Source organism: Oryctolagus cuniculus, chromosome 7, assembly GCF_964237555.1.
Source record: "Oryctolagus cuniculus chromosome 7, mOryCun1.1, whole genome shotgun sequence".
In the NCBI taxonomy this organism is placed as follows: Eukaryota; Metazoa; Chordata; class Mammalia; order Lagomorpha; family Leporidae; genus Oryctolagus; species Oryctolagus cuniculus.
In genome coordinates this window covers 85,091,085-85,104,357 of record NC_091438.1, presented here as the reverse complement: position 1 = coordinate 85,104,357, position 13,273 = coordinate 85,091,085, and the positions used below count along the sequence as shown (strand labels likewise).

The window sequence follows — 13,273 nt, the reverse complement described above, 5'->3', positions numbered from 1 at the left end:
CAGCTCGTTTAGGAAACATGAATGGGAAAAGACAGTACTTAACAGTAATCACACTGAATGTGAATGGTCTTAATTCTACTACCAAAAGACATAGACTAGCTGATTGGATCAAGAAAGAGAATCCATCTATATGTTGCCTTCAGGAGACACACCTTATCAGCAAAGATGCACGCAGAATGAAAGTGAAAGGATGGAAAAAGATACTCCAAGCTAACAGAAATCAAAAAAGAGCTGGTGTGGCCATCCTAATATCAGACAAAATAGACTTTAACATAAAAACTATTAAAAGAGACAGAGAAGGGCACTATATAATGATTAAAGGATCTAACTAACAGGAAGACATCACTATTATAAATGTATACGCACCTAATTACAGGGCGCCTGGCTACCTGAAAGAATTACTAAAAGATTTAATGGGAGATATAGATTCAAATACAATAGTAACAGGGGACTTCAACACCCCACTCTCACCAATGGACAGATCAACCAGTCAGAAATTCAACAAGGAAACAACAGAGTTAATTGACGCTATAGACCAAATAGACCTAATAGATATCTTCAGAACCTTCCACCCCACAGCCAAAGAGCTCACGTATTTCTCCCCAGTACATGGAACGTTCTCTAGGATTGACCATATGCTAGGCGATAAAGGGAGCCTCAACAAATTCAAAAAAATTGAAACTATACCATGAAGCTTCTCAGACCATAGCGCAGTGAAACTCGAAATCAACAACCCAAGAATCTCTACACCATATGCAAATATATGGAGAATGGACAACATGATCCTAAACAAACAGTGGGTCATTGAAGAAATTAAAAGAGAAATCAAAAGATTTCTAGAAACAAATGAAAATAATAACACAACCTATCAAAACCTGTGGGACACAGAAAAGGCAGTGCTAAGAGGAAAGTTTACAACAATTGGTGCCTACATCAAGAAGCTGGAAAGGAACCAAAGAAATGAACTCTCCATGCACTTCAAGGATTTAGAAAACCAGCAGCAAATCAAGCCCAAATCCAGAAGGAGGAAAGAAATACTAAAGATCAGAGAAGAAACAAACAGAATTGAAACCAAAAAAAAAAAAAAAACAATACAAAAGATCAACAAAACCAGGAGCTGGTTCTTTGAAAAAATAAACAAAATCGACATACCATTGGCCCAACTAACCAAAAAAAGGAGAGAGAAGACCCAAATCTGTAAAATCAAAGATAGTAATGGAAATGTAACAACAGATACAACAGAAATAAAAAGAATCATCAGAAACCACTACAAAGAGATGTATGATAACAAATTGGGGAAGCTGGAAGAAATGGATAGATTCCTGGACACATACAACTTTCCTAAACTGAGCAGTGAAGATATAGAAAAGCTAAACAGACCCATAACCATGGAAGAAATTAAACCAGTAATAAACGCACTACCGAAAAAGAAGAGCCCAGGACCAGATGGCTTCACTGCCAAATTTTACCAGACATTTAGAGAAAAACTAACCCCAGTTCTTCTCAAGTTATTCAACACAATTGGAAGGGAGGAAATCCTCCCAAATTCTTTCTATGAAGTCAATATCACCTTAATTCCTAAGCCCGGAAAAGACACAACAGAGAAAGAAACTACAGACCTATCTCCCTGATGAACATAGATGCAAAAATACTCAACAAAATTCTGGCAAACCGAATCCAACTGCACATCAGAAAGATCATTCACCCAGACCAAGTGGGATTTATCCCTGGTATGCAGGGATGGTTCAATATTCGCAAGTGAATCAATGTAATACATCACATTAATAAATTGAGAAACAAAAAGCATATGATTATCTCAATAGATGCAGAGAAAGCATTTGACAAAATACAACACCCTTTCATGATGAAAACCCTAAGCAAATTGGGGTTAGAAGGAACATTCCTCAACACAATTAAGGCAGTCTATGATAAACCAATGGCCAGCATCGTATTGAATGGGGAAAAGTTGGAGGCATTTCCACTGAAAACTGGCACCAGACAGGGATGCCCACTCTCACCATTGCTATTCAATATAGTCCTAGAAGTGTTAGCCAGGGCCATCAGGCAAGAAAAAGAAATTAAATGGATACAAATGGGAAAGGAGGAAGTTAAACTATCCCTATTTTCAGATGAGATGATACTATATATAGCAGACCCAATAAACTCCTATAATAGACTATAGGAACTCATAGAAGAGTTTGGTAAAGTAGCAGGATAAAGTCAACTCAGAAATCAACAGCCTTTGTATACACAGATAATTCCAGGGCCGAGGAAGAACTTCTAAGATCAATTCCATTCACGATAGCCATAAAAACAATAAAGTACCTTGGAATAAATTTAACCAAGGAGGTCAAAGACCTCTATGATGAAAATTACAAAAGACTAAAGAAAGAAATAGAAGACGACACAAAAAAATGGAAAAACCTGCCATGCTCATGGATTGGAAGAATCAATATTATCAAAATGTCCACTCTCCCAAAAGCAATTTACAAGTTCAATGCAATACCAATCAAAATACCAAAGTCATTCTTCAAAGACCTAGAAAAAACGATGCTGAAATTCATATGGAGAAACAGGAGATCCAGAATAGCTAAAGCAATCCTTTATAATAAAAGAAAGGCCGGAGGCATCACAATTCCAGCCTTCAAGACATACTACAGGGCAGTTATAATCAAAACAGCTTGGTACTGGTACAAAAACAGATGGATAGACCAATGGAACAGAATAGAAACACTGGAGATCAATCCAAAAATCTGTAACTAACTCATATTCGACAAAGGACCTAAAACCAACCCCTGGAACAAGGACAGCCTCTTCAACAAATGGTGCTGGGAAAACTGGATGTCCACATGTTGAAGTATGAAGCAAGACCCCTACCTTACACCTTATTCAAAAATCCACTCAACATGGATCAAAGAACTAGAGATGTGCCCCGACACCATGAAACTAATTGAGAGCATAGGGGAAACCCTTCAAGATATTGGAACAGGCAAAGAATTCCTGGAGAAGACCCCAGAGGCATGAGTAATCAAAGATAAAATAAACAAATGGGATTACCTCAAATTGAAGAGTTTCTTTACAGCAAAGGAAACAGTCAGGAAAGTGAAGAGGCAACCAACAGAATGGGAGACGTTATTCGCAAACTACACAACAGATAAAGGATTAACAACTAGAATCTATAAAATGATCAAAAAACACCACAAAATCAAAACAAACAACCCAATAAAAAAATGGGCCAAGGACCTTAACAGACATTTTTCCAAAGAGGAAATCCAAATGGCCAACAGACACATGAAAAAATGTTCAAGGTCACTAGCAATCAGGGAAATGCAGATCAAAACCACAAGGAGGTTTCCCCTCACTCTTGTTAGATTGGCTTACATACAGAAATCATCCAACAACAGATGCTGGTGAGGATGTGGAGAAAAAGGGACACTAATCCACTGTTGGTTGGAATGCAAACTGGTAAAGCCACTATGGAAGACAGTTTGGAGAATCCTCAGAAACCTGAATATAGCACTACCACAGGACTCAGCTATCCCACTCCTTGGAATTTACCCAAATGGAATTAAAGGGGAGAAAAAAAGAGCCATTTGCACCTCAATATTTGTTGCAGCTCAATTCACAATAGCTAAGACATGGAATCAACTTAAATGTGCATCAACAGATGACTGGATAAAGAAACTATGGGATATGTACTCCATGGAACACTATACAGCAGTAAAAAACAAAGAAATCCGGCATTTACAACAAAATGGAGGAAGCTGGAAAACATCATGCTGAGTGAAATAAGCCAGTCCAAAAGGGACAAATATCATATGTTCTCCCTGACTGATGGCAACTAAACGAGCATCTAAAATGATACCCATTGAAGTGAAATGGACACTATGAGAGACAATGACATGATCAACCCTTGTCTAGACTGTTGAGGAACAACTTAATATTTTATTCCTTTTAGTATTTTTGTTGTTGTTGTTGTTGCTCTGTTTGTTCTACATAAGACCACTGGTTGAACTCTGTAATCAATGCACAATCATTCTTAGGCGTTTAAAATTAATAGAAAAGTGATCTCTGTTAAACATAGGAGTGGGAATAAGAGAGGGAGGAGATATATAGGTTGGCACATGCTCACTCGGACTTACCTCCAATGGTGGAACTAGAAATGTGCCAGGGGATTTCAACTCAATCTTACCAAGGAGGCAGGTACCAATGCCAACGCACTTGGTAAAGTGATAAGTATAAATACACAACTGATCAAAAAGATAGGGTAAGTGTCGATGAGATTTCACAAATAAGACCAGTGTAAGCAAATAATGAAGGAAAGAATTAAAAGGGAGAGAATTATCCTGCGGGGGAAACAGGACACACAGCAGACTCATAGAATGGCAGCACTCCTGCCTCAGAATCAACCCTTGGGACATTCGGATCTGACTAAAAGGTCCATGAGAGTCTCACAGGCATGGAAAGCCATGACACGGTGGCAAAAAACAATCTAAATGAAAGATCCTGGTGAACAAGACCCCAGCAGAAGGAACAGGCCATCAAGGAGAGAGGCGCCTTTCTCTGAAGGGAGGAAGGAACCTCCACTGTGATACAGCCTTGACTAAACAAGTTCAGAGTCGGTGAACTCAAGGGGCTTCCATAGCCTAGACAGCTCATAGCAAGAGTCTCGGGTGATTGCTGACATCATAAATAAGAGTGCCAGTTGTTAAATCAACAACGGGAGTCACTGGGTACATGCTCCCCACGTAGGATCTCTGTCCTTAATGTGTTCTACTATGAAACTTAAAAACAACACTACTAGTCGAACAATACCCTATACCTTGTGCGGTTGTGTGAGTGCAGCCTGTTGAAATCCTTGCTTAGTATATACTAAGTTGATCTTCAGTATATGAAGGTAATTGAAAATGAAACTTGATGAAGGGCGGGATGGGAGAGGGAGTGGGAGAGGGGAGGGCCACGGGAGGGAGGGAGGTTGGGGAGGAGCAACAATACAAAAGTTGCACTTTGTAAATTCACATTTATTAAATAAAAAAATAACTATATAACAAACAAAAAAAGAAAAAGAAAAAAAAGAACTTAATACTTTACCCTTTTAGTATTTTTTATGTTCTACTTAAAACTATTGGTTGAACTCTGTAATTAATACACAATTACTCTTAGGTGTTTAATTAATGCTATAACTAGTACTCAAATAGTATTTTTTTTTTTTTTTGACAGGCAGAGTGGACAGTGAGAGAGAGAGACAGAGAGAAAGGTCTTCCTTTGCTGTTGGTTCACCCTCCAATGGCCGCCGCGGCCGGCGCGCTGCGGCCGGCGCACCGCACCGATCCGATGGCAGGAGCCAGGAGCCAGGTGCTTTTCCTGGTCTCCCATGGGGTGCAGGGCCCAAGCACCTGGGCCATCCTCCACTGCACTCCCGGGCCACAGCAGAGGGCTGGCCTGGAAGAGGGGCAACCGGGACAGAATCCGGCGCCCCGACCGGGACTAGAACCCGGTGTGCCGGCGCCGCTAGGCGGAGGATTAGCCTAGTGAGCCGCGGCGCCGGCCAAATAGTATTTTATACTTTGTGTTTCTGTGTGGGTGCAAACTGTTGAAATCTTTACTTAATATATGCTAAATTGATCTTCTGTATATAAAGATAATTGGAAATTAATCTTGATGTGAATGGAATGGGAGAGGGAGTGGGAGCGGGGAGTGTTGTGAGAGGGAGGCAAGTTATGGGGGTGGGGAAGCTATTGTAATCCATAAGCTGTACTTTGGAAATTTATGTTCATTAAATAAAATAAAATATATTAAAAAAAAAACAAACATAGACATCATTAAGATCATTCACACCATCTTAACTCCATGTTTAGTGTTAACAAAGGAGGATAAATCTAAGTTTAGTAATGTTACTAACTCATTGGACAATTTTGGAAAAGAGAATTTCACTCTAAAATTTTGTGCTATATGTTCACATAATATGATGACAATAATTTTGCTATTCATATTAAACATGGAGGTTTAGCACACCGCTGAGGACTCAACTTGGTAGTACAAAGAAGCTTATTCAGATTAATATTTAGAAAGACCTAAACTCAGATTTTAAGTTTTTCATGCCTATTACCTTCATTATATTGACTGTCAGAGTATTCCTATGATATTTAATATGCAAAGTAAAGTGATTTATTTTACTGATATCCAGCCTTAATTCTAGAGACTTTAAAACCATAAGTATAAAATGTGATATAAAGCTTATGAGTTATGATTGTTCTACAAATTATAATAATTTTAATGTGAATCATAGTCTGTGTTCATTAAACTATTTCCATCTTTCTAAAATTTGAAGAAATAAGTTAATTTAACATCTATAAATACTACTTAAAATAATTCAGTGGGAGCTGCAGCTATAACAAAAGTATGTCTTCTAATATTACTCTACGAATGACAGTAAGTAAAATAATATGGAATCCACACAGCAGTACCAAGTTTCTGTTACTTTTTTTCAAATGTTTATGAATTTGCCATATTCTTTATAATGACCTGGAACCCTTTTGTTCTACCTTTGTATGAGTATATAAATATCTGTCTCAAACAAAGCAACAACTAAATAATAGTTATATAGTTGAAAATTATCAAGAAAAAATGACTAGATTCATACCCCCACACACCTAATATGTTCCACATCAAAGAGAATGGAAATATTATCAAAAGATCTTTTTCTTTTACTGTTAATAAAATAGTAAAAAATGAACAAATCTCTCATAGAATTTTAACCATCTAAAATGAAATACAAATATCCTATGATACATAATATCCCATGCTAATACAATTTAGCTTAATGTCAAAGTTATTGGATGATGATTTAAAATAGAGAAAATAAAGGGAAGAATTTATATACAGGATAATATTCTGGGAACAATCTCTGAGGTCAGCCTTGCCATAATTTAATTTGTGGTTGTAACTGGATCTTTTACTAAGTACTGTACTCATATTTTCTTTTTAAATATGGACAAGTCACTTTGTGGCAAAAATAAGTAAATGTATACATAGTATACATGACATATTACAGCACCAGACAGATTTTCTATTATGAACATGAAGTTCAGAAAAATAGAACACATATGTTTTTAAAATATACTTTTTCTAAGGATCTAAGTCTATTATAAATGCATATTTTTAAAGCAATAAACATTATAAATTTTGTAATGTAAAGAACAGTTCAACCAACCAAAAAGCCTGGTAATCATTTCATTTACTATTTTCCCATAGTTTTAAATCTTTTTTAATTCAATCCTGTTGGATACTTTTCTAATTCCCTATACTGTAAAAAATAAGAAATTATCTGTAAATTTCACTGGATAACTTTATAATTTATCATGGAGTATGATATTATAAATTATTTACACATTGTCAATACCACATTCAAATTAACAAATTTTAAAAGATTTATTTATTATTTGAAAAGCAGTGTTACACATAAAGAGAGAAATAGATGTTCCATTTTCTGGTTCACTCCCTACAATGGCCAGAACTGGGCCAATCTGAAGCCAGGAGCCAGGAGCCAGGAGCCAGGAGCCAGGAGCCAGGAGCTTCCTCCTGTTCTCCCACGTGGGTGCAGTCAAGAATGGGGTCATCTTCTGCTGCTTTCCCAGTGCATTAGCAGGGAGCTGGATTGGAAGTAGAGCAGCCCAGACACAAACCAGCACTCCTATGGGATGCTGGTGCCATTCATGGTTATGCTACAGTGTTGGCCCCTCAAATTAGTATTTATATGATACTATCCATAAAAATAAAGTGAAACTTATGGTTAATAAGTGAATAAGTTATATATGATATATAACAGGGCTTTAGAACATATTTGATTTGTTCACCAGTGTCCAAAATTCCACAATGTAGACTACTTATTTTCTTTTTAGAATCTAAACATTGAAAATAAGTACTGGAGCTAGCATTTGTGATGCAATGGGTAAAGCCACCACCTGCAACACCAAGTCCCAGCTGCTGTACTTTAATGCACCTGGGATAGCAGCTCCTGGCTCCTGCCTTCATCCTGGTTATCGTGGCCACTTGAGAACTGAACCAGGAGATTGAAGATGTCTCTCTTTCTCTTTATTTATCTTTCTCTCTCCTATCTCTCCCTCTCTCTCTGTAACTCTTACTTTTAAATAAATAAATATTTTAAAACATAAGTGATCACATGTTAGATAGTATATTTATTGTTGGAAGCAATTTACATATTATTGCAAATGATTTTCTTTCTTTTTTTTTAATGGTAAACTTTGATAGCAGGAGAATGGAAAAAAAAAATTAAGGTGATACGGAATAGAGAGGAGTAAAATAAAGAAGACTGACTTACTATCAACTTTAAGAAAGCCCCGATCTACAATTTTAAGTTAAGAAATCTGACATGCAATAGAGGGGTATTTCTGCTCAAATAGGTCTGTCAGGGCATGAACATGAAGAAACAACATACCAAATATGTTTTAAATATTAGAGTACTATTAAATATAACAGATTTATTAAACGAGATGGCATACAAAATATTTAGTACAATGCTTGAGAATAAAGAAATGAGGATGGTATGATAGCACTAGTTTCTGTTATAATTGTTATAAGATAAACTTTAAAGTTAAATATAAAAACAGGACAAAAAATGTCTGGTTTACTTTTTATATCTCAAAGCTTAGTAACAGTGCAGTATGCTTATAGTGTACAACAATTAGTCATATATTTTATACAGAATTAGTCTTTTTTTTTTTTTGACAGGCAGAGTGGACAGTGAGAGAGAGAGACAGAGAGAAAGGTCTTCCTTTTGCCATTGGTTCACCCTCCAATGGCCGCAGCGGCTAGCGCGCTGCGGCCGGCGCACCGCGCTGATCCGATGGCAGGAGCCAGGAGCCAGGTGCTTTTCCTGGTCTCCCATGGGGTGCAGGGCCCAAGCACCTGGGCCATCCTCCACTGCACTCCCTGGCCACAGCAGAGGGCTGGCCTGGAAGAGGGGCAACTGGGACAGAATCCGGCGCCCCGACTGGGACTAGAAACCGGTGTGCCGGCGCCGCTAGGCGGAGGATTAGCCTAGTGAGCCGCGGCGCCGGCCCAGAATTAGTCTTAAAAAAAAAATCACAGAATTGGTCTTAGGATTTCAAAGGCCCCTAGCACAAAGAAATGATAAATATTCAAGAAGATGGAAATTCTAATTACCTTGCTTTGATCACTACACAGTATATACATGTGTCAAATTATCATCTGTACCCTAAAAATGTACAATTAGAATGTAACAATTTTAAAAGTTTATCTTAACACATTAAAATCCTTAAAGTGAAACTTTAAAATAATTCCCATTAAGTGTCAAGAAAAATCAAATCATCCCTTATCTAAGCAGTGTGTGCAGCAGACAGATACCAGATATATTTAAAGAATAAGGAACAAGATTCTGGGTTTAGACTGAGAAAATCTGTGCTTAATTTTTTACTTTATCATTTTTTTAAAAAAAAGTTTTATGATTTATTTAAAAGGTAGAGTGACCAGGGGACACGGACACGGACACAGACACACACACACACACCTACACATACAGAGAGACAGTGAAAGGAGCCAAGAGCCACCATAAAAAAAAAAATGGGGCTCCTGAGACAAACCGTTCCAGAGACGGCCTTGGGAAATGGGGAGTAAACCGGTTCACAGAGAAAGCAGTCAGCTACTAACCAGAGATACACAGAACACCTGCCTTGTAGATAAGCCCCTTCCCTACGCTTGCTCAAGGTTAACAAAGAAACCGTGAGGCACGTAGGGCACGTAGCCATCCCTTTCTGCTCTTCAAGGACAACCTCCCCTTGTCCAAGCTTAGACACGTAGGGCACGTAGCCCCCGTTTCTCCTCCTCCTCGACGACCTCCTCCCATTGTAGTTACCCAATAAACTTATGCCACCCCATGGTATGTTAATTTTGTGGTTTTGCCCCTTAAAAGCTGTGTGAGATAGCTGCTTGGGGCTCCTCTCACTTGCTTGCTGCTTGCAGCAGTAGGGGGCCCATTTGCGCAAATGAAATAAAATTACCTCCTGCTCTATTGCATCGTCTGGTCTGGAGTCTGTGTTTCTGGGGTCGTCACAAGAGGACACCGCTTTTGGGGTCCTACAACAGAAAATGATCCTCTACATATTGCTTCACTTCCTGACTCCCATGATAGCCAAGGCTGAACCAAGACAAAGCCATTCGAGTGGCAGGAACCCAAGTACTTTGGCCATCATCTGTGACTTTCCCAGGTGCATTACCAGGAAGCTGGATTGGAAGTGGAGGTAGGCTTCTATCCCAGACAAGTGCCAAAGTGGGAGCTTATCTTCCATATACAATGCCCTTCCCATTGATTTCACCACATTTAGCTATGTGGTTCTGCGCAAGTCTTTTAACGTCCCAGCCTCATATTCCTCACCAATGGTGACATTAATAACCACTCTAGTCTACCTTAAAGGAACACTCACATTATGAAATGTTTTAATTTGAATATTCTTAAGAGATCTATAATCCTTCAGTACCATCATTAAGATTTTATTCAGGTACACAAACATTTTAGAAAAGCTGTTATGAAAACCTTAATGTTTCTTTCCTATAGACTAAAGAACAAACACAGTATGACACTGAATATGTAACCCTAATAAATGTCTTTGAATAGTAATAAAAAGATTACATGTGCACAGCAGGTATTTAATTCGCTATAATAACAGCCAGGATAACCTGAAGATGCTCCTCTGGACCTGTGTCTTCATTTGTTAATGATGAGGTATTTAATGATGTCAAAATTTCTTCTCATCACTGAGATTATTGTGTTACCCAGTAAAATTCATTTTCCTTATTTAAAAAAAAAATTGAAAATATAAAAAGCTCTAGTAAACTAGTCTCAACTGACAGCCAAGGCAGACATTTTTTAAAAACTCCAGAATCCCAGACACTGAGCCACCATCAAAGACTCAGCAGCACACCCCTGGAGTCCTCTTGCTTCTTGATGGTCTGTCCCTGCTGGCTGCTTTCTCCTGCTGTAGCCTGCCACAGGCTGTTTCCACCGAGGAAAAGGAACCATCTTGTATGTCCACTATCCAGAAACTCCACTCTTTCAACCCCTTTGGTGATGCAAGCAAGGATGGTGACCTGCTTCCTGCTGGCACTGAGGATTATAGCCATGGAAGAATTCAACAGAGAAATAGCAGGAAGACACTTCAAACTGTCACAGGACCACTGTGGATCATGACACAAAAGAAACTAGTGAAGCCATGTAAGACGCTGCAATAGTATTGTGAGCATCCACAACAAAATACTTGTCAACAATCCTCAACAAAATACTTGTCAACTGAATCCAACACATTAGAATGATCATTCACTCAGACCAAGTGGGATTTATCCCTGTTATGCAGAGTTGGTTCAACATTCACAAATCAGTAAATGTGATACATCATGTGAACAAACTGAAGGACATAAAACCATACAGTGATCTCATTAGATGAAGAGAAAGCATTTAATAAAATACAACATCCTTTCACAATGAAAATGTTAAGCTAATTGAGAATAGAAGGAACAATCCCTAACACAATCAAGGCAATTTATGACAAACTCATGGCCAGCATCCTATCGAATGGGGAAAAGCTGGAAGCATTCCCTCTAAGATCCAGAACCGGACAAGGATGTCTACTCTCATCATTACTATTTAATCTAGTTCTGGTAGTTTTAGCCAGAGCCATTAGGCAAGAAAAGGAAATCAAAGAAATACAAATTGGAATGGAGGAAATCAAACTATCCCTATAGGCAGATGATGTGATTGCATATATAGGGGATCCAAAAGACTCCACTGAGAGATTGGAACTCATAAAAGAGTTTGGTAAAGTGGCAAGACATGAAATCAACACAGAAAATCAACAAAGAAAAATCAATAGGCTTTGTATACACGGACAATATCATGGCTGAGAAAGATTTTTTAAGATCAGCTGCATTCACAATAGTTCTAAAAAGAATTAAATACCTTGGAATAAATTTAACCAAGGATGCCTAAGATCTCTATGATGAAAATTACAAAACACTAAAGAAAGAAAGAAAATAAGGTATTAAAATATGAAAAAATCTTCCATGTACATGATTGGAAGAATCAACATCATTAAAATGTCCATACAACCAAAAGCAATTTACAGATTCAGTGTGATCCCAATCAAAATACCAATGACATTCTTCTCAGATCTAGAAAAAATGATGCTGAAATTCATATGGAAACACAAGAGACCCCTAATAGATACAGGAATCTTATACAACAAAAAGTTGGAAGAATCATAATACCTGATTTCAAGACATACTACAGGGCAATTATAATCAAAACAGCCTGGTACTGGCACAAAAATAGACTTGTAAACCAGTGGAACATAATAGAAACTCCAGAAATCAATCCATCATCTACAACCAACTTATTTTTGACAAAGGAACTAAAATCAATCCCCGGAGCAAGGACAGTCTCTTTAACAAATGGTGCTGGGGAAACTGGATCTCTATGTGCAGAAGTATGAAACTAGAACCATACCTTACACCTTACACAAAAATCTACTCAAAATATATCACAGACCTAAATATATAACCCTATACCATCAAATCAGTATAGAACATTGGGGAAACTCTGCAAGTCATCGGCACCAGGCAAACTTCTTAGAAAAGACTTCAGAAGCACAGGGGATCAAAGCTAATATAGAGAAATGGGATCACATTGAGCTGAGAAGCTTCTGAACTGCAAAAGAAACACTCAGCAAAGTGAACAGGCAACCCATAGAATGGGAGAAAATATTTTCAAACTATGCAACTGATAAAGGGTTAACATCCAGATTCTATAAAGAATTCAAGAAGCTCAACAACAAAACAAACAAGCAAGTTAAGAAAAATACAAAGGACTTGAACAGGTATTTTTTTGAGAGAGAAAATTCAAATGGCTAATAGACACTTGAGAAAATGTTCAAGATTACTAGCCATCAGGGAAACGCAAATCAAAACCATGGTGAGGACTCACCTCACTCCAGTATGAATGACTCTCATGCAGAAATCAACAAACAACAAGTTCTGGTGAGGATGTGGGGGAAAAGGTACTCTAGTCCACAGTTGGTGGGAATGCAAACTGGTGTAGTCAATATGGAAGACAGTATGGAGATAACTCAGAAATCTGAATATTGACCTACCGTATGATCCAGCCATACCACTACTGAGAGTTTACCCAAACCAAAAGAAATCAGCATATGAAAGAATTAGTTGTACCCCATGTTCATTGCAG

At 38.0% G+C, this 13,273-nt stretch overlaps 1 protein-coding gene across 8 annotated transcripts in view; it reads right to left on the bottom strand.

Moving 5' to 3' along the window:
• COL24A1 (collagen type XXIV alpha 1 chain) overlaps positions 1-13,273 on the bottom strand; it is a 419,676-nt gene that overhangs the window by 304,580 nt on the left and 101,823 nt on the right. The window lies entirely within an intron of this gene.